This window comes from Sebastes fasciatus, chromosome 14, assembly GCF_043250625.1.
Source record: "Sebastes fasciatus isolate fSebFas1 chromosome 14, fSebFas1.pri, whole genome shotgun sequence".
NCBI lineage: Eukaryota > Metazoa > Chordata > Actinopteri > Perciformes > Sebastidae > Sebastes > Sebastes fasciatus.
The window spans coordinates 1,860,111-1,882,969 of record NC_133808.1 but is presented as its reverse complement, the minus strand read 5'-3'; the positions used below and the strand labels follow the sequence as shown (position 1 = coordinate 1,882,969).

The following is a 22,859-nucleotide window of genomic DNA, read 5'->3' as shown; positions in this document are numbered from 1 at the left end:
TCGGTCATTTCTCACAGATGGATCTGTAAAGACAGACGTAAAACAGAGTGTATGTTTACGGTTTACAGAGTTGATGCATGAGGTAAACACTGAGTTAACTAACAGAGCTATAAATAGTATTATTTACCTGAGAGAAACCGTCAGGAAAACCTGGAATCTGGACCGCAGATGTTCATCATGTGTCGCCGATTTCTGATCAGATTCCTCCGGTAACGTGCGCTGGGTGAAGTTTCTGGTTTATAAACTTTAAAGTGGTTTATAAGCTCTATTCTAGCTGCCTCTCCCTCCACTCCTCTCTCCAGAGCTTCTCCGGGAGGGAGGGGGAGGGTGACGCTGTTGTTGTTGAGGAAGTTTGATTGACAGAAAACGCTGACCAATCAGAGCAGAGTGGGAGGAGACAGGCTGTGAATCAGTGGTTTTCAGACAGAGGCTGAATTAGGCTCTGAGGCAGGCAGACTCAGGCTGCAGTATGAGAAGAATAAAGGGTTTTTTGAACATTGCAGCATGTAAACATGTTCTAGTGCAACATTAAAATACATCTATGAACCTGGAAATGAGCATAATATGTGACCTTTAAAACTAATTCACAGTTTATGTATGTGATCTTAATGTGTGTCAGATAATGCAGTGGGTTAGAAAATGTGACCCGCTCTATCAAAATGAGTCGGAAGTCTTGTAAAAACACGTTTTTTTATGAAAAAGTGTGTTTTTTTTTTTTGTTTTTTTTTTATGCGTTTCTGAATAAATAAAGTCTCAGCTTTAATACAAAGTAAGAATCGATGTAAAATTCAAATGATAAGTCTAGTTTTGAAGCTCTTAAACATAACGTTGTCATAAAGTTTTTACCGGAAGTCTGCTGTATTGACTCGGCTCAATAGAGCTGGTTGACAGAGGAGATAACGGGCTTGACAAGATGAATTCACGTGAGGAAAACATTGCTCGATTTTTAAATTAAATTCATGTTAGAGGTGCTACATCTGACGACAACTGGACCGACTTAAATTCAGATTATTTCACCGCACCGGGTGATGAGGACAGCGGGTGCGCCGAGTCGGGTCGGACGCCCGGCTAACGCTAGGGGCTAGGCTAGCTCTCAATCCGCTGATCAGGACGGAGAAAGAGAGTTGGAGGAAGACGAGGAGGAAGATATTCCACTCATGGCTGAGCCGATGATGGCACGAAATGTCTCTGATTATAGTTATTAAATCAGGACAGTGTTAAAGAGACTGAGATCGCCCGGCCGGGAGTACCAGTGTAGCTGCAAACTGTACAACAGCGCCGCCCTCTACTCCGGAGGAGATGGAGAGAAGACGCGACCAGATGAAAGAAATGACTAATGGTAAGTTATTATAGTTAAACTACACTACCCTTATTTTAGAGGCTAAATACGCGTTTGGCAAGGCGGTGAGGGAGGCCAAACGGCAGTATTCAGAGAAACTACAAGAACAGTTCTCAGCCAGTGATTCTGCCTCAGTCTGGAAAGGGCTGAGACAGATCACAAACTATAAGCCCAAACCGTCCCACTCCACGAATGACCTCCGACTGGCAAATGAGCTGAATGAGTTTTACTGCAGATTTGACAGACGTAGTGACGGTCCTGGTTGCATCTCCTCTCCCCCCCGCCATCAGCCATCAGCAATCAACACAAACACCCCCCAGCTTTCTCCACAAGCACCCAGCCTGTGCACACCCCTCCCCTCCTTCACACCTCTGTCCATCCAAGAGGGGGAAATCAACAGGCTCTTCAAAGGACAAAACTCCCGCAAAGCAGCCGGCCCAGACTCTGTCTCACCTGCAACCCTGAAACACTGTGCAGACCAGTTGTCTCCAGTGTTTACAGGGATTTTCAACACCTCCCTGGAAAACTGCAGGGTGCCGTCCTGCTTCAAAGCCTCCACCATCATCCCGGTCCCCAAGAAGCCAAGGATCACAGGTCTTCAGGACTACAGACCCGTCGCTCTGACCTCTGTGATAATGAAGACCTTTGAACGACTTGTGCTCCAACACCTAAAGACAATAACCAACCCCCTGCTGGACCCACTGCAGTTCGCCTACAGACCTAACAGATCTGTAGACGACGCAGTAAATTTAGCCCTTCATTACATTCTCCAGCATCTGGACTCCCCTGGCTCCTATGCCAGGATCCTGTTTGTGGACTTCAGTTCCGCATTCAACACCATCAGCCCAGCTCTGCTGCAGGACAAGCTTTCCCTGCTGAGCGTGCCTGACTCCACCTGCAGGTGGATCACTGACTTTCTAACTGACAGGAGTCAGCACGTAAGGCTGGGGAAGCAAGTCTCCGACACCCAGACCATCAGCACCGGTGCCCCCCAAGGCTGCGTTCTCTCCCCACTGCTCTTCTCCCTGTACACCAACGGCTGCACCTCCAGACACCAATCTGTCAAGCTCCTTAAGTTTGCAGACGACACCACCCTCATCGGCCTCATCTCCGAGGGTGACGAGTCTGCCTACAGATGGGAGGTTGACCATCTGGCATCCTGGTGCAGCCAGAACCACATGGAGCTGAACGCCCTGAAGACAGTGGAGATGGCAGTGGACTTCAGGAGGAACTCAGCCCCGCTCCCCCCCCTCATCCTGCGCGGCTCCCCAGTTAACACGGTGGAGTCGTTCCGTTTCCTGGGCACGACCATCGCCCAGGACCTCAAGTGGGAGCTAAACATCAGCTCCCTCACCAGTAAGGCCCAGCAGAGGATGTACTTCCTGAGGCAGTTGAAGAAATTCAACCTGCCACAGACCATGATGGTGCACTTTTACTCGGCCATCATCGAGTCCATCCTCACCTCCTCCATCACCGTCTGGTTCGCCGCTGCCACCGCCAGGGACAAGGCCAGGCTGCAGCGGGTCATCCGTGCTGCAGAGAAGGCGATCGGCTGCAACCTTCCCTCCCTCCAGGAGCTGTACACCTCCAGGACCTTAAGGAGGGTAGGGAAGATTGTGGCCGACCCCTCCCATCCTGGACACCATCTTTTTCAGACTCTGCCATCTGGCAGGAGGTTAAGGTCCATCAGGACCAAAACCTCACGTCACAAAAACAGTTTCTTCCCCATGGCAGTGGGGCTCTCCAACAGCCCATCCGCCCCCCTGTGACTGTCTCTCCCTCACACACACACTACTGCCCCCCCCCCCTCCCTGCCGACACTGACTCTCCCCCCTCTCTCAATATTTGCACTATCTTTATATCATGTTTATAGCTTATTTGTAATTTGTAAATTGTACATTTTTATTATTTTATTCTAACGTTTTTATCTATTCTTCTGTTTTTATCTATTCTTTTGTTATTATACAGTTTGTCTCGCACCAATAATGCCAAAGAAAATTCCTAGTGTATACCTCTTACACCTGGCAATAAACACCATTCTGATTCTGATTCTGATTCTCTGTTTGTTTTAAAGACTTTTAAATCACTATAGAGCAGGCTAAGAAGCATTAATAGCAGCTAATAATGTGTGTGTCAGTGTGTGTAGTCTATAGGTGTCTGTCTGTCTCATGTGTGTCTCTGAGGTGTCTGTCTGTCTCAGGTGTGTCTCTCAGGTGCCTGTGTGTCTCATGAGTGTCTCTGAGGTGTGTGTCTGTCTCATGTGTGTCTCTCAGGTGTCTGTGTGTCTCATGTGTGTCTCTGAGGTGTCTGTCTGTCTCATGTGTGTCTCTAAGGTGTCTGTCTCTCTCATGTGTGTCTCTCAGGTGTCTGTGTGTCTCATGTGTGTCTCTCAGGTGTCTGTCTGTCTCATGTGTGTCTCTCAGGTGTCTGTGTGTCTCATGTGTGTCTCTGAGGTGTCTGTCTGTCTCATGTGTGTCTCTGAGGTGTCTGTCTCTCTCATGTGTGTCTCTCAGGTGTCTGTGTGTCTCATGTGTGTCTCTCAGGTGTCTGTCTGTCTCATGTGTGTCTCTCAGGTGTCTGTGTGTCTCATGTGTGTCTCTGAGGTGTCTGTGTGTCTCTGAGGTGTCTGTCTCAGGTATGTCTCTCAGGTGCCTGTCTCCTAGAAACTATTATTATTAAAAGGGAAATGTTGTGAAGTGTTTAATTCATTGAAAGAAGCGTTGTATCTGAACATAATCCAGGCAGCTGTTACCTCCTCACCACACCAGGTTTTATGAAAACAATATACAAATGTCATTTCTAGGAGACAGGGACAGGGACAGACAGGGTTGCTGTGAGAGACACAAAAGGTGAGGATATCATTTTAAATAGCAAAAGAAATAGCTTAACATATAGTAAAATGATATGTTGTATATTAATCTGATATCACATGGTGAATAGGCTATGTTTCTGAATATAGGGCTGTATTAATATGATAATGATCAGGCCTCATTCAACAATGATTCAACATGATTTAGCCAGCCTAAAATCTTTGAGATGACTTGATTTTTCACTTTATGCTTTTCACTTTATGTCATTTTGTAGATGAGAAACATCTGGATCTCCTTGAGAAGATCAGCTCCCATATGACCCTGTCAAAGGATACAGTGAGCTGCAGAAGAAGCCAGCAGAATGAGTACAGGTAACACATTTCATAGTCTTTCTATTATATCTATATTTCTATTATGTATTATTTTATATAATATTGTACATACATAATATGTACATAATATTTGTTCATATGCTATCCATTTTCTAGTATGGTTTTTTATTGTTTGGATATGGACTTGTAAGTTTGTGCATGTACCTGTGTGCACAAGACTCCATATTTAATATTTTTAATTATGTATTCTTCATATAATTATTATTATATTGAAATAAACATATATACTATATATTATATCATATGTACAGTATATTTTTTTATATTTTATAAATTTGATTCCATACATTTTGGATTCTTTTCTACATGGACTTGTAGCCCTATCTACTGTACTGCTTGTGGTCATACGCGTGCACGTGGCCACGTGCACATCACGTGCTCGTGACTATGTGCACATGTATGCATGAAGGTATGTGTAGGCTACATTATGAAATGTTGGGTGTCACTTTTGACCAAAACATATTGTGTTCATTTAGACTTGAGTCTTAATAAATGTGTTTTAATCAATGCAAAAAATGGCTGAAAATGAATTCTTATCTTTAATGCCCTTTTTCTCAAAAGTAATGTTTCATGACAGTCGAACTTTGAAAGAGCATATCTCATTGAATATTTGGCGTAGAAAGATAATAATAATCTATTGCCATAAAGCTGAGACCTTCCTCTTTACAGTCAGATAGATAACTCAAAATGTGTTTCGGGGTCAATGTGACTCATAATGATGGAGCAGGTCACAAATATGGTTGGTTTGCATGCAAGACCTTGTCTATGTGAAGCATAAACTAAACACATCAGATATGGCAAAGTCAGCTACCCAAATATCTTAACTACAAATAATATCACAACAGTCAAACTCAATGAATAACATTAAACATATCAATACAGGTACATTCTAGAAATCAAAGTTTAAAAGTCTTGCTCAGCCGTGTGTAATTACTAATGCTAAAATAAACCCAGTACGTTACCAATCCATGGAAGAAAATGGTTTGTAATTCCATGTGTTGAAGTTGTGGTTCCAAGTCAAAGATGTTGTGTTTGCTGTGCTCAAATCAAGTTGTGCAGATTGGAGGAAGCCGGTCGCTCCAATTCTTTCTTCCCAGCAGCTTGATAGCTTGGTGCTAACTTCTTTGCAGTTGTTGCTTGAAGTTAGTTGGTAAAAAGGCAGGCTCTCGCGTCTTCTGCCTTAGAAGAACGTTCCTTGTGTTTCTATGTCTGTTTCCTAACAGGCCATAGATCAGAGCAGAGCTGCTTCTACAGCTTCTGGTTTGGAGAGCAGCAGCTCACCTCCAGCAGGGCCAAAGGGTGAGAAGGGGGTGAAGAAAGAGGAAGAACAAAGGATTGTCCTTTGGTTTTGTCCTGGGTGAATTTCACAACTATGTGTGAATGAGTCATCAGCCAATGGTTACTGAGCTGAGTCCATGGGTGGAGATACTCCATGGGTGCATGACTCAAGGATCCTGAGAAGCGTAGTTCATTGTCTTTGCCACCAGTAATGGTGGGTCCCAACACCGCTTTCTCACACCCCTTGGTGTCACTTTAGGATTAGTCAACAAAACCACTATAGTTAGGTTTAGGAATGAAATACATGGTTGGGCTTAAAACTATTATGTGGAAATGACACCGAATGTTGTGAACATGGGACATGAACAGACAGCTGATTGTAATGTGACGCATGGGACATGGACTGCGGTCTCTTGGAGGACCCCTCCACCGAGCGGCGGGAGAGAGAACGACAGCCGTGCTCGCAAGTCACATTCATCAACATCATAGCCTGCACCAAGCATGATTGGCTGGAAAGAGGTCATGTGAGAAGAGATGCGTAAACACAGACGTACGATCCATATTTTGCTATCCAGAAAATAATTCAAATGAGACAGCACCTGACTAAAACCAACTACTAATTTTAAGCGTCACAAAATGGTAAAATTTTTATTATTATTATGGCACTTTTGGCATTATTGATTTTACATCGTATAGAAGGCAAAATGATCGTACAGATACAATAATCATCGTACATGTTGCAACACTGGATGTGATTGCTTCTACAGTTTCAACAGCTATGTTCATATTCAGCTGTTGTTATTATTGGGTCATCACACCATTGAGTAATGACCTATCTATGTATAATGACAGCAGTTGTAATAACCAGCTCTAAAATGTTTATTTCACCATAGCCACAAAATAGTCTTTTTAGGTTGGTCAGGGTTTTGAAGCTACATTGTCATCATCTTCTCAAATTAGCTGAAAATCATATTTTCAAAAATCAAAATGGTTTAAAGTTTGCTTATTGTAGCGGTGTAAACTATAGAAACTATATAAATGTATATCCAGTTCTCAGTCCCAGGGCATCAAATACCGAGACTTTGTCACGGCCATCGGTGTTCTGTACCGCCACAAGGCACCCTTTAGTGCCGGTATGAAATGCACCGGGTGTCCCATTAACTATAACGTAAACCCATCCGCTCAACAGCAAACGCTCAGATGAAGTGCGCCGGGAGTGTGGGGACGTAGTTTAAAGAGTGAAAAGATACAACGGGTGGGCGGAAAGATAGATAGATTGGTCCAACAAACACAAGGCCCGTGTGTTAAGTTTCACTTTCACGTTACAATTAGCTGTTCGTTCATGGGCCATGTACACCACACACTGTTATCGAGACTTTACAAACGTAGTAGTTTTAAGCCCAACCATGTAGTTCTTTCCTAAACCTAACTTAAGTGGTTTTATTGCCTAATCCTAAAGTGACTCCAATGGTAACTAGAAGTTCACTCGGAGAGCGCAGACCTCCGCCAAGGCAGGTTTCATGTACGTCGCTGCCCCCCTGCGGTGGCCTGTGGTGTTAATGCACAGGCTGAACGGAGTTATTAAAAATAATTCCCAAAGCCGGATCATGATCCGGATCGCCACCAAAATCGAATGGATTGCTCATTGTGCCACACCCTACCCCTCCAAAAATATCATTCAAATCCATCGCAGACTTTTGGAATTTTTGTCCAAGTGGACAAACCAACAAACCAGCGTCGGTGAAAACATAACCTCCTTCCTAGGCCTTCGGCCTTGGCGAACGGGTCGCCCCCCCTTGAGGCACCAAAGACCTTTAGACCACAGCTCACCGCTGCAGCTTCAGCAATGGAAGCTTTGAACATCGCCTACTCGGGTTCAATGCCCCCAACCTCCACTTGGTTTTGACGCCAAGGGGCGGTATGTGACTAGTTGGGATGAGAACGTGTTGAAATGCAGCAGTAATGGCAGGTTAGTGTATAGTCTGAGTGAAATTGTTTTCCTTGGTAAGCTATGTTTAGGCAGGTGAAAGACGAATGGACGTAAATGGCCAACTAACAGTATCGGCATCTGCAGATATTTTTGTAAACAATATGTTATTGGTATCAATAATTTTCATTTTCACAGTGCATTTCTCGCTTTTTTTGTCTGCTTCAAGTATGCTAATTATGTACAGCACTTCACTGTGTGAACAGCAGTGATTTGTATCTGATGCATCTAGGTCGTCGAAGCTCACAGATCTGACATGTATATTAGTCACTGGGTGGCATTCAAGCTCCCAGTATGACTCCTTTCTTGCCCACACATTTGGCTTCCCATGGCCAATATTCATGAGCAAAAGAAGGGAAAAAGGCCTTTGACTGCAAAATTACACATAAATAAACACATCAATACAAGTACATTTAACGGGTCACACACGTGGCTTTTAACTTTCCTCCCTTTGGGAATGATCCCACTGCGGGTATCCAGAAATCCAAAGGATAGTTTTGCATTTTTTTTCAAGCCTGTGTCTCAGTGACGGGGGACAAAATCCACAGTCCTCGCTCTGTGTTAAAATGTATTTTTATGTTCAGCCTTCAGCAGTCTGAGTTAGACAAATCAAGTGTTCTACCAGACACGTCACAACCCTCCAAAGATGCTGAGTTTGTAATACAAAAATGCAAATTCCACAAAAATAGGTGTGTGTGTGCGTGTGTGTGCACTTACCTTCCTATCCAACAGTGATTTTGTCCACATAAAGTGTATTGTCCAGAGCATTTATACTATATACAATTTAGATTTTACTAGAAGGTCCCCTCTTGTACTGTTAAGACTGACAGAAGCAACATTCTTACACAATTATGGATAATTATGAAGCAAATTAGCACAAAATTATCCTTAATAAAAAAGATAATTCACTATCTTTTATTTGACCTTGCTATATTCATGAATGAGTTTAAATGAATGAATGTCCTGAAGATGTCCGAACAGCCACAACAAGGTGTAGTCGACGCATGATGCAAAACTGCTTAACATTGGGAAATGTTTTTCTTTTCTCCTGACTCCTGAAGTTATTAAGAGCAAATACAAAATAAGATATAATCAGCAGGATGAAGGGAGGCCTGTTTAAAATGCACACTTCACCGTTCCACACAGGTCATAAAAGTTACCAACAATAACAAAAAACAAAATGAATTCCCCTAATAGAAAATTAAAATTAAAATGAATGCTGTAATCAATCTTTAAAATGTAACTTTAAGAATATATTTTACATAATTAAAGCCTTTAATGTACTTTACATTTTGTGATGATTCAATGGTGATTATGTCACATGAGGTATACGAAGCTATAAAGAAGCTGTCTGTTAATAAAGCAAGTGGCATAGACCATATTACAGCTGAGCACCTTAAATATGCCAGTCCGAGGATAGCTCCTCTCCTTGCTGTATGTTTTACTGGTTTTATGATCCATGGTGTGTTACCTGACTCCATGTTGTCTGTCCTGTTAGTTCCAGTAATTAAGGATAAGGCTGGTAAAGTAGGCAGCCTAGATAACTACAGGCCCATTGCCTTAGCCAGCGCACTGTCAAAACTCTTAGAAATAATCCTGCTGGATAGATTCAATGAGTTTATTAACTCCACAGACAACCAGTTTGAATCTAAAGCTAAACACGGCACTGACCTGTGCATATATGCATTAAAGGAAATTGTAAAGAAATATAGAGGTCAAAATTCATCAGTTCTATTGTGTTTTATTGATGCTTCTAAAGCTTTTGATCGTGTTAATCATAGAAAGTTGTTTATTAAATTGAGTCAAAGAGGGGTGCCCAATTACATTGTGAGAATCCTGGCTTACTGGTATGCTCACCAGAACATGCAAGTAAAATGGGGCAACAGTTTCTCAGCCCCATTTGGGGTTAGCAATGGTGTCAGGTGGGGGTGGGGGGCGGGGGGGGGTTGTCCCCAGTTCTTTTTAATTTATATATTGTTGATCTCTCCAAGCAATTGAAAGCCTGTATTACTGGTTGCATGGTTGAGAATACGTTATGAACCATATCATGTATGCAGATGATCTTGTGGTCTTTAGTCCAAGTAGCGCTGGTCTTCAGCAGCTCCTCAATGTATGTTCTGTGTATGGTATGGAACATGATATTCAATACAATGCCAGTAAGAGTGTAGTCTTGCCCTGTAGAATGAATAAATGTCTAAAATTTCCAGACTTCAAATTGTCTGATAACAATCTTTGTGTCTGTAATAAGGTCAAATATATTGGACATTTCATTACTGAAGACATGACAGATGATGATGATATGTATAGGCAATGCCGCTATAGATGTACGCACAAGCAAACATTCTCCCACATAAGTTTAGTATGTGTTCAGATAGAGTGAAGATGTCTCTGTTCAGAGCATATTGTACACCACTGTATATGTAACAAGTGTGTCAAAATGACTGATTTATAATTCACCAAAAATCCATCCTTTAATTTCTGCCTGCATTTTGCCATATCTTTTTCATGTGTAACTATTTTGAATGTGTATTTGTATTTTTGGGGAGTTTGTTTTATTTTTTGTAACCGCCGGTCTTACGATGAGGTCACTTCCAGTAGATTCACGCTACTTTCCTCAGTCGCATCGATGTCGCTGAGGTGAGGTGAGTGTTTACTAATGCTCCTGATGAAAGAGTGTTAAAATGCAGTAAAACTGCTAAATGGTGGTTCAAACTTCGCTTTGTTAGGCTCACAGACCTTGTCGCTTGGTGAAGTGTGTTTGTTTAAAGTAGTTATGTTTTTAACGGAATACAGCACTTTGTTTTAGCATGCTAATTTGACGATCTCAAGCTCGGTTGCGAGAGCATGCAGGTGGTTTCTCATGTGGTTCGCTGCATTGTCTCCTCTCTCCTCTAAGGTGTGCATGTAGGAGCCCAGTCATATGAAGTTGCTGTACTGAAATGATTTTATTTTGAACTGGTATGTGATTCCCCTCATTGTTTTTGCTGTTGTGTATTTTGTGTTTTCTGCTCATAGCGTTTTTGTAATTGTAATATTACATGCTGTGTAGTTAATTGTTAATGTTTACTGTTTGAATTAAATTTTGTTCTTCATAAAATACAAAAATTGCTGCTGGTGGGTAAGGATTTAGTCTTTTAAAGAGCTTTTCAGGCCATCATTTGTCAATATGGAATTTTAACTATACGATCAGATTCACACTGAAATGTATTTTAATTCTTTTCATGTTTTTTGTGTAAAAGTAGATGAAGGAAAATTTAGTAGTGGCACATGTGCATTACTCATGAGTCGCCAGAGATGTCGCTGAGGAGAGGTGTGCATGTAGGAGCCCAGTCATATGAAGTTGCTGTACTGAAATTATTTTACTTTGAACAGTGTTGGTGTGAAAATAAATCCCCTCCAGTCGGCAAGAGAGCGTTGGTCTTCGTCTCATCCTTCATCCACACAACACAACGCAGAGATGTTTTGTAGCAAGACAGAGTGTCAGGCCAGACCGGCTAAATATACAGCCCATTAGTGATCAAACTATAAAAAAGCGAGCGTACAGAGACCTTCAGGTCGCATATAATGATGCAATGACAATATTACTAAAAAGACCAAGATGTTCCAGTGAAAGTGAAATGTTTGTGTCTGCAGGCATAAATACTTTTCAAACTGTATTAAGAAATCTCATGTACGAATTTATATGCCGGCTAAATCGCTCTGAGAATGACATCATCTTGTGGTTGTCTAACATAAGATTTAGCACTACACGGTACCAATCACGGCTGTGGAGGCACTGGTATAAATCTTTATATGTAAGGCATTGATGTATGCATATATTTATATTAATATTAATATTTGTAATATCTTTTAATCATGACTTTTATAGTGCTTCTTGTATTGTAATGTATTATATGTAATGTATTGTTGTTGTGTTTTTTTTTTTTGTTTTTTTATCTGGACCTTGAGTCTGCAATAAAGATTGAATTGAATTGAATTAAAAGTAAATTTTCTGTTATTTTTTTTTTTTTTTTAATGACCAGAAACAGAAGTCCACATTTGGTTAGAATAGCATGATAGTCCACTGTTGGTAATGTAGGTATGTATGTGTGTCTGTGTGTGTGCGTGCGTGCATGCATGTGTGGTACCAGTTGCTAGCTGGGGGAGTAGCAGGGTTGCTGGTTCAATTCTCTACATAGTTTGGCTAAAAGCAGCTGAAAGCCTATGTAAATATGAATTGAAAACTAACACATTCAAAATATTATTTTTTAATGACAATACTACGAGATGCGGCTGGAAGGTCTGAAAAAAAGCTATTAAGTGGAATTTTGAGTTTGATTATTATAATTTTTTTTTTTTGAGGTTTCATGGTCAAATTATTTTTTTTCTTCTTGAACAATCAAACAATACATTCAAAGGTTGCAAAGTACAAAAAACAAACAAACCTGGAATGGTTGAATGATGGAAAAACCAGATGATTAAACGTAAAAGTGCATTTCAGTTTTACTTTAAGTTTATTGTCTTCCTCACAGTATTCCAACATCTAGTCTGAAGCGAGTAAAGTGGCACTATCTACCCAGCGCTGTGTTTTCACTCAGGCACTAACGATACATCCCACTAGCACTGAGACTCCAGAGTATTGTAGCGTTGCTGTTAGAGTGCTGTTCCTGATGTGATGATGCGCTCCCTTCTGTGACAGCAACTGGCAAGTGAATCTTTTCCCCTCTTTATTTAGAAAACCTCTGGATAGAACACACAGATTGAGTTGGCTAAATAAAGTATAAACGCAGTAAAGGCCTAGAAGATAATATACAATTACTACACAAAGCCAAACTCCCCCATCATATTTTACCCATATTCTATAAGTTATGTTGTAGTCACTGCGTACGGGGGATGTTATTGCAAATGTAAGTAGATGTAATATATAGTAATAATTAAAGAAAAAGACATACCGTTTGATAAAGTCACTAGGGATGGCCTTAATAGGCCCATTTTACATGTAATAGCAGGGTAAACACAGGTGTAATTGATACAATTAATCATGGTTCTGTTCTATTTAGTGTGTCGCAGTCATTCCAGTGAGCCAGCAGTGACACACCTCAATGGATCAGGGCCATAATTATTAATGCTATTAATTTCACCTGTGTTTACCCTGCAATGACATGTCCAAATGGCTGCTGTGAAAAGGGCCTATTGACTGTTCACTGCACTCCATCCCCGAACAGCATTTGTCCAATCATACAGTACCCCAGCAACCGGAACTAAACAAGGTAGACCTTTGGATTTCTCAGCACGTCGGTGTAACGACGGCTCGCCGTTACTGGCGTAATTATAGTATGTTTAACTAGAATTACTATACATAATGGCTTATTGAATACACTTAATGATACATGTTGTTAAATGAACACACGGATGTATTCATTAATTAAGTTGTTTATTGTTGATATATTTCAGTGGGGTGAGTCTGGTGTACAGGGTGTTTTGCAGCGGGGACGCGGGGCACTTCCTGTACTCTGCTCCTCTGCTCCTCTGACTGCCTGCTTGCCTTCACTCACACACACACTTCGTTGACTTAACGGCCACAGGTGTCGCTGTTAACAAGCAATTTCTGATTCTCACAAGCAGTCACTTTAAGCAGTCCAGGTGTATTTATTTACAAAAGTGGAAACTGACAATCCAGAACAGAAATATGTACACTGCAGGCTTGGCGTTGATGAAAACAGTTTTTTTCTAAAATAATTAGCAAATTAAAAAAAAATCGATAAAGATGCGGCATAGGCAATCCCCCTTTAATTTTTGGGCCCTTGCAGCTCTCCAGTCTGGCTTGTCACTCACTGAGGGCCGATCTCCACTGAAAACCTCCAGGTATTCCAGCCTACTCCTTTATTAAACTGGGTCCTACTATGGCACATTGATAATAATTAGTAATCAATCACCCAACAGGAGAATAACATCTGGTCCAAAAAATAGGACAACATTTACAGTTAAATTATAAAGCATTCAATAACATTTTGAGGCAAGTCCTTATTCAAAAAACAATTAAAATGACATTGCCTATTGTCACCCCAAAAACACCCCTCCAACTCTACTGTTCTTGGTACCTTCCCCGCGAAACCCCCTTGCAAAAGCCAATGGTACGCTCCTGTGCGGTTTCGGCAGTTCCGGGTCTAAACCAAAGAGCGCAACTAAAGCAGAGGAGAAATGGGTGACAAACAATTTACTTTTCTGACCAAAACATTTTAACAATAAATGGAAATGTTCAGTAACAATACTTGTACCTGTGTGTTATTCAAAAATACATTTATGATTTGTTACACTATGACCCACGTTAAGAAATGTAATACTTAAGAAGATAAAGTACTGATACCCATGTGAAATCATGCTACGGTAACACTAAACACAGACACCTCCAAGCCGGCTTGATTTAATAATTGATGGATGTGGCGTTGCAGTGTGTGTGCGTGCATCTTACTTCATAGGGCACGGGCTAACCCTATATATAATTTAAGATACTATTCTATTCTTGGGCTGCCTTTTTAACATCTGGCCAGGGAAAACAGATGGAAATTTGCCTTTGAGGCTAACTGTTGCTCAATAACAGTTAATTTTTCTGTTGATCAATGAGCACTGTCCCTGTCAAAATAATAAACTGAATAACCTATAGTGCAAATCAGAGATTTACAACTTGTATCTTTAGTTAAGTAAAAAGTACAAGATTAAATGTCTACTCTATGTGTGTTGTAATCCGAGCTTCTCCTTGCTATGTTTCCATTGCCGGGCCGGTCGCACGTTTAGTGCATGTGAGCTTGCCCCAATGGCTATAACTAATGGCCGCCGCTCTGCTCTGCGCACTTAAAGCAGTTACGCCGTCATTGCGTAAAGGTAGCGCCCACCCTCCGGTTCAATCCCAGGTTAACACTGTTAGCTCTGTCAGCACTGTTGCCGTTGTTTGCACTGTTTAAAATGTTTAGAATATTTTCTGACGATGAACTGACCTGAAAGTGAAATTTATCTATAATGTTTTTTATCAACAGTCTGGCTGCTTTGAAGAGAGAATAGGTATGTTTCACTTTTAGTTCGGTTCCTTCTGACAGCAAGGTAAAGCAGTGAAAATATTCAAAACATAGTGTACGCTTAACCCCTTAACATTCCGCATTCTTTTTGTGAAGGGATAGGGGTGGTGGACAGGGGATGTTCAATAGATAAAAAGTCAACAGTAGATGTCACATAGAAGTGGTGTACATCATCTGAAAGCTGGGAACCTGGCGATTAATTTGAGGAGCAGCTCAAGTTGTTCTGATCATGAATCAGAAATAGAAATGAATGAATCAATGAATTAATCAATTAAACAAAATTCTGTATAGTGTATAAAAGTGTATAAGGGTTTAGAACTTTATGATGGAAGTAAATGACTTCAATCCCCATGCTCTATTATGTCTCATAAAGTGTTGCAGCAATTTTTGGGTTGATACCATTTGTTACTAAAATTTGGTGCTACATTTAACCATTTTTTACCACTGGAGAATTGATAAAAATGATCCATAATAAAAATACCACATTAAGGCACCAAGACCTTGAGGTACACCAGAGAAAAAGCCCTGCTGTGATTTGGGAACAAAAACATTTAAGTTTTAAGTGGTTAAACTGATATTGATTTTTTTTAGGTGAGCCTTTCTTTAAGGTGGCTAAAATAAGTTTTTTCAGCCCCCGTCCACAGCTGTACATTGCTTTGGTTTCGTGCTCTTACTCCTGTTTCAGGGGGCCAACCGCCATCATCTACTGTAGGTAATACACTGACTATAGATAATACAACATACAACCCCACTTGAAAATACCCAAACTATCCCTTCAAATCATGGATGTATAAAGAGAACTGGATACAGCGTCGGAGGCTCCAGTTCATTCCTGAGAGTTGCTCAGTAGCGCATGAAGCCAATATGGCTCGACTACCGAGTGATAAAGTACCCGGATCATCCGGTGATCTTCCTCATCCGTTGGGCCCATGGAGCAGGCGCAGTAGCATTTCCTTTAACCTCGCCTCCCAGCCCTCACTCCAGCCTCGGTCTGGGGCTCATTCACATTAATGGAGGAAGGGAAATAACTCCGGATTCAGCAATCAGTGCATTTTACAACTTTTAGGACCTAGTGATTTATATAAGGACTATAAGAGTGTTCGTACTGGGAAGTTGAAAAAAATATCCGCTGAGTTACAGACGTCTCTTTCCCAATGTAAAGCCTCATCCACACAGGGAACGTCAGGATCGCATGGCGGCTGCGTTACCTGTTTTTTATTTCGGCGTCCGTCTTAACAGGTTAGAGCAGCCACACTGCCCGCATAAGACGCACGTCACACGCGCGTCTCAGCTGCGTCTCTTCTAGAGAATAGAGGTCTCATCTGTTTTTGACGCGTGCCGCGCGGTTTAACAACAGGCAGTGAAAGTGATCTATTGACTGTATATTAACATCATATCAGCTACATTACTACAGTGAAAATGTCTAGCTGTAGAATATGTTACAGACATGAAAAAAAGTAAAGACTTATTTTTAAAACAACACTTCCTGCTTTCATTTCAAAATAAAAGCCCTCAAGCTTTTTTTTCTGTGGACAGAATTCCTTCATTTGTTAACACAAGGCTTTTATTCTGAAATATGTTCCGGACAGTGTTCTAGAACATGCAGTGAGAGCTCCATGAATGAATATAGTACGGAGTTTTAATTGTGGATTATTACTATTATTTACAAATTACCACACGTTTCTTAACCTTTCTTTGTCTAAAAAAAAATATTAATGACATTTATAATGAAATTAAATGGCCATTAAAAGCCAAACTATGTAGAAAGAAAGGGCTCACAGCAGCTGCAGCAGCAGACACGCAGCTGGTGTGAACACCCGACGCATGAATCACGCAGCCGTCATGCCACGCAGCCGCAACGCTTTCCTGACGTTCCCTGTATGTCCTGGGCATAAGTCTATGGGAAAAAAGTATTTTTCGGCCCGATGACATCATGTGACGGACACAGAAGTTGTAGTACCGCCGTTTAGCCCACCGCTCTAAGTTTGCTTTAAGTACGGTACTTGAGGAAATGGACTTAGTGACATTCCATCAATGTGGTAATGCAAGGCAAATAAATGCAACAATTATAGAATAATGTTGAATTATGTCAATGAAACACGTTAATTATACATTTTACAAGCAATTCATTTGAACGTGATTATGGAATATAATGTCAGTCAGCAGAGTCCGTACTGACCTGAAGAGTATTTGAGTGGAAAAACATGTAGCGGACACTTGGCGAAGAAAGGCCAGGGAGAGATGGCATTCAAATGGCACCACAGTAATTTTCCAATTCCTGTTGACATTGCGTATGTCATCACCAGCAATCTGGTGGTCTGGGCTCTTTCTATTGGCCAAGTCATTTTCATCATGCACCATGATGACTGGCACAGAGGTGTAAGTGGTGTACACTCCACATTGATCCTCTCAAGTAACAAAAGTGGCTTGGATATCCATCCAGTGTCCATGCACACCTGATGCAGCACACCCATGAGTCATTATGATGGGGTTACAATGGAGCACGAAAAGATAGAAGGCAACATCCGAATGCTTTGTCAGTCCATTCTCATGTTGAAGTCATCATTTCATGACTCATCACAAAAAGACATTTGCTGTATTCAAAACCACCTACTACATACTACTGACGGACGCAGTATACAGTACGAGAGTCAACCAAAACAGAAAGGTTGCCACACACCTGAACAATGACTTAAAGCTTGCTATAAAGCTTAGTAAAGACAATGACAGCTGCATATTTGATTCATAACTCATCACTATGAGTGATGCCCTTTCACACAGTCACTGTTTTCATATTGTCATATGTAGGCCAGTCTCCTAAGAGTTACATTCCCATACAATAAAACTGCATTGTGAATTACGTTTTGTAACGTACTTTGTCGCGGATTATGTTTCTTTTTGACGTATCACAAATATATTTGTGTATATTGTATATTTTCTAACATAGAAAGAAATCCAACTTTACTAATTGATGAAGACCGCCTGAATGCCCCATTTCGTTTGCTCTGTTGGCCAATAGAAAGAGTGAAATCCAGACCCCCTGCAGCCTGCTAAGTTCCATAAACACCAGTCTGTTGTATTGTACTTTATTATGTTGTCCTGGTTTATTCAGGATCTGTTGAGCAGAGGTTCTCAAACTTTTTGGGGTTAGGAACCAAGCCCCCAGGAAGTGCGCCGGTCGTTGATCTGGACTTTCGTAGCGGCCAAACAGTGGTACCGCAACTTCCATGTTGTCATGTGATGCATTGGGCCCAAAAATACTTCTTCCCAGAGACGCCTGTGACTCAGCAGATAATTTTTTTTGAGGTGAATCAACTCCCCAGTATGAACACTCAAATAGCCCTTATTTCAAAAATATTTTTTAAAGCCGTAAAACGCACCAATTTCCTTTCCTCCATTCATGTGAATGAGACCCAAACCGAGGCTGGAGCACAAGCCGTGACGACGGCGTGACGTTGGGACCCCGTGACCAAGTCATGTGACTGAGCGGACGATACTACGCCAATCATCTCGGACGCTACTCCGCCAAGATCCGGGTACTTTTCCAGATGGAAGTCGAGCCATTTAGGCTTCATTGTGCTAATGAGCAACTTTAATAGGAATTACCGGGGGCCCCGCCTCCAACGCTGTATCCAGTTCTTTTAATACACCCATGTCAGGGACCCCTTACAGGGTAGACATTTTTTTTTTACAAGGACCCCCTCATAATCGAAATAATTAATCGACAATGGTAATTAAGCATAATGCTTACTACCATTTGCCCTGTCCAATGAATCCAGACATTTAAAATGACCGGTCTAATGCAGACTTTCAGTAAGTGCTTCAATTTTAAAACAATAAATGCACTGCTCCCTTTTCAAATCACTGTCAGAAAGCTCTGAACAAATCCTCATTTTCATACATCAGAAAATCTGTGATTGGAATGTTTGCCTTGGAGTGAGTGACGTGACTGATTCATGGCAGATTGACATGATGTGTCACAATCATATTGGCCCAAAGCTAACGTGGGTGATAGTAATGGACACAATATGTTTGTTTTATTGGCGCAAATGGTCCCCATCTGTAGATATGCACTTGTTAATGATACAGCACAATTCTATCATTTTTAGTTAATTATTTTGCGGAGTGCCACGGGCCCCTGGGGGGTTGAGAATCGCTGCTGTAGAGGAGACAGAGCAGACACTGGTGAGCACCTTGGAGCTGCATGCACAGCTGTTGTGTTCACTTCTGTTGGTTGACATGAATGCTCATTTGAAGCGGAACACGCTCTGCCATCACTGTGCGTCTCCTGCGTTTTGGAGGGAGTTAACGCTGAAAAGGGGGCAAATTTGTTTTCTTTCAACTTTGTAGGAGGCTAAATTCTCCCATTCTCCACCTGCCCCAGAATCCTTTTGTTTGATGTGTTTCCCATTCCGTCTGCATTTATTTCCCCTCACCCTTTGTCCCCCCCCTCTACAACTGTCTTGGTACCTGCCTCCTGTGGTGCTGCCCTTGCCCCTGTTCCCAGCAGTCCCCGCTCCTGACAGGTGACCTCACGGAGCATCGGTCACACACGGCTGGCTGCGTCCACACAGATGTGTCCCCACTCGTCCTTTTCTGTCCCGCATCCGGTGACGTGTGCCTCTGCCGTCTACCCGATGTCGCCCCGTGGGTTGCTGCCCCTCTTCAGTTCTAAGTCCTCTGCTGTCATCCTCCTCCTCCTCCTCCTAACTTCTCTTTACATCATTTCTTGTTCTTTCTTCTTCTTCTTGCTTTTTGCAATAACTTTTGATCTGCTCCGGCTCACATGAAAATCTTCCCGCCATGTCAGCTTCTCAGGCTTCATTCTGTTCTGCCTCCGTCACAATCCTTTTAATCTTTTTCAAATCCCACCCACTCCCTTTCATTGTCTGTGTTCCCATTGTTTCCCAATTCTTTTGAGTGTTCCTTAAGATCTCGCTGCTCTCTCTCACCTGGTCTCTCCTCAGTCCAAAGATGAGCATTTGGCAGGAAACATATGATGATTTTCATTTGAATTTATAGAACATGCATCTCAGTTATTAGATTAGATTACACATGAATGGCCTTTGAGAATTTTGCAGAATGAAAAGCTTTTGGATTGTTGCAGATTGGCAAAGAGGAAGTTATAACTACATCTCATAATAATAATAGTCATAATTCTGTCTCGATCCACAGATTCCCTCAAGACCCAAAGTTATAATCAGTGAACAGTTCAGGTTTAAATGAGCCTCAAGTGGCTCCCTGTCAAGGATAAACAGCTGATGGAACACATAGAGCTCTCTGTATATTTGCCTCTGACTTTATTTTTTTTATTTTTTTGTTGTTCAATTTAATTTAAGGTTTAAGTAGGAGGTAAAGTTATTCAAAGCCAACATGATGTCAGTTCCATGATTATGCACCCCAAAGCTTTAATTTGAAATCTTATCTACACATTTAAATGTAAATTGTCAAAAACTCACAAATAAGAGCAACTTGTTGTCCCCATATTAGAAACTATTAAATTAATCAGTATTTCTTTTATGATAGATGATATAGTGACTAGAATACATATCGTGCAGCTCACTGCTCTGCAGCACAAATCTGAGAGAAAACTAGGCTTCTGCACCTCCTCATGGCTCTGTTTTCAGGCTTTAGAAAATGTAGCCTAGAGACGGGAGACTTTGACCAATCACAGGTCATTTCAGAGAGAGGGAGCTGTCAGTCACTCGCAAACTCCGGTCAAATGGTGAAACTAGGCAGCGCTGATCAAATATGAATTAATATTCTGTTACTGTAATGCTTATTTCTCTCCTCAAAAGTTTCAAGAAACATCTTGTAGTGCACTGTTTAGCTGTAAAATGAGACAGTTTCTCCGGCTGGTGGGCGGTGCTTGGTATTTCCTCAACTGATCTCAACATTGCGGCCATAACTATGTTTTCATTGTTATATAATCACCTGAAACTAAGAATTGTTGTGTTTTCGTTATCTTAGAATGAGTCCTTCATATCTACACAGTGAGCGGGTCCTCTTCACTGAGTCCGCCATGTTGCTCCTCCATGTTTCTACAGTAGCCCAGAACGGACAAACCAAACACTGGCTCTAGCGAGAGCTTTTCATGTTTTTATGTTACCTGCACCAAAGTTCTCCGACTTGCTTGTGAAACTGCAGTTATATGAGCTGCAGAGGGCAAAACCGTGGTACCGCCAGCCGTCTTGACGCCCGAGACACACAGGGAACGTAAGGGGCGCGTGGCGGCTGCGGGATTCATGCGTCATGTGTTCACACCAGCTGTGTGTCTGCTGTGTTTCTGCTGCTGCTGCTGCTGCTGTCAGCTCTTTCTTTCTACATAGAGTTTGCCTTTTAATGGCCATTTCATTTCATTATAAATATCATTTATATTTATTTTAGACAGAGAAAGGTTAAGAAAAGTGTGGTAATTTGTAAATAATAGTAATAATCCACAATTAAAACACCGTACTATATTCATTCATGGAGCTCTCTAAGTCACTGCATGTTCTACAACACTGTCCGGCACATATTTCAGAATAAAAGCATTGTGTTAACAAATGAAGGAATTCTGTCCACAGAAAAAACGCTTGATGGCTATTATTTTGAAATGAAAGCAGGAAGTGTTGATTTAAAAATAAGTCTTTACTTTTTTTCCATCTCTCTAACATATTCTTCTGATAGACATGATGTCAATATACAGTCAATAGATCACCTTCACTGTCCGTGACATATCCTACAGATGTCTAGACATGTAAACTGTAGTAATGTAGCTGATATGATGTTAATATACAGTCAATAGATCACTTTCACTGTCTGTTGTTGCTGTGAGACCTCTATTCTCTAGAAGAGACGCAAATGAGACGCGCGTGTGGCTGCTCTAACCTGTTAACGCGGACAACAAAATAAAAAACAACAGGTAACGCATCTGCCACGTTCTCCTGATGTTCCTGGTGTGTCCCGGGCTTTAGAAAGGGAGGAGTTAGCAGAGGGGTACTCAGTCGGTTGAAATCTGCAACCACTAGATGTCGCCAAATCCTACACTTTACCTTTATTGAAATAAAATAACATTTTAAATGATACCGTGTAGTTTATATTAAACATTTGAAAATGTTTTCAAAGCACCCTGACTAAACACTGAAGGAAAAAAACTAATTAAGAATCCTTTAAAATTTGCTCTTCTGGTCTGAACTAGTCCAACTAATGAAGCATTTGTGGTTCTTTTATTCTACTTAAAGGGAATGGTGCAGTGTCAAATAAAAGCTAAAAAAAATTATCTCTGAAAGAGAAGTATAAAACTTGAACTGAAAACGATGTGGATGAGAAGGTCTTTGTAGTAGTTTTAGCTTAATTTAATTTAGAACCATTTAAAAGCAAACCGCACATTTTTCAATGCAATAAAAAGCCACGAAAGAAACCCAGCATTCCTGCGAGGTCCCCACTTATACATTAAAGTACACTGATCATTGTTTAATAAACTAAGAGCCATGACCTCTCTGCCGACCCAAAAATGTGTGTTGATAACCCTCCAGCTGTTGCAAATGGATTGCACAAACAGGATGATAGTCAGTCTCGTTAGTGCTCGACCTCATATTCCTCCAGGAACACACACACACACACACACACACACACACACACACACACACACACACACATGCACATTCCCTCCAACCTTGCTACAAATGGTACTTTTCTATAATTAATACTTTGATGCCAGTTTTAACAGTTGCCTGTGGTGCTGGTGGTGGTGGTGGCACGGAAGTCTAATCTGATGAACAAAGAAGAAGACAGGCTTAAGATTTTAACCTCCACTGCTCCAGTAAATATCCAGTGGCATAAACACAACCCCTCTCCCAAACAAATATTGAACCCCATACCACCATGCCTAATTAAATAATACCATTGGAACCCAAGGCAAGTTCATTGCTCAGACTCAGATTTGCATTTTGTAAAAAAACACACCGCGGTTCCCAGGTAAATAATCGGCATCTATTCTGTTTACACTCTTATTGGTTA

General features: G+C 41.3%; 1 long non-coding RNA gene across 1 annotated transcript in view; it reads right to left on the bottom strand.

Moving 5' to 3' along the window:
* LOC141782143 (uncharacterized) overlaps window positions 1-22,859 on the bottom strand; it is a 331,916-nt gene that overhangs the window by 157,714 nt on the left and 151,343 nt on the right. The window lies entirely within an intron of this gene.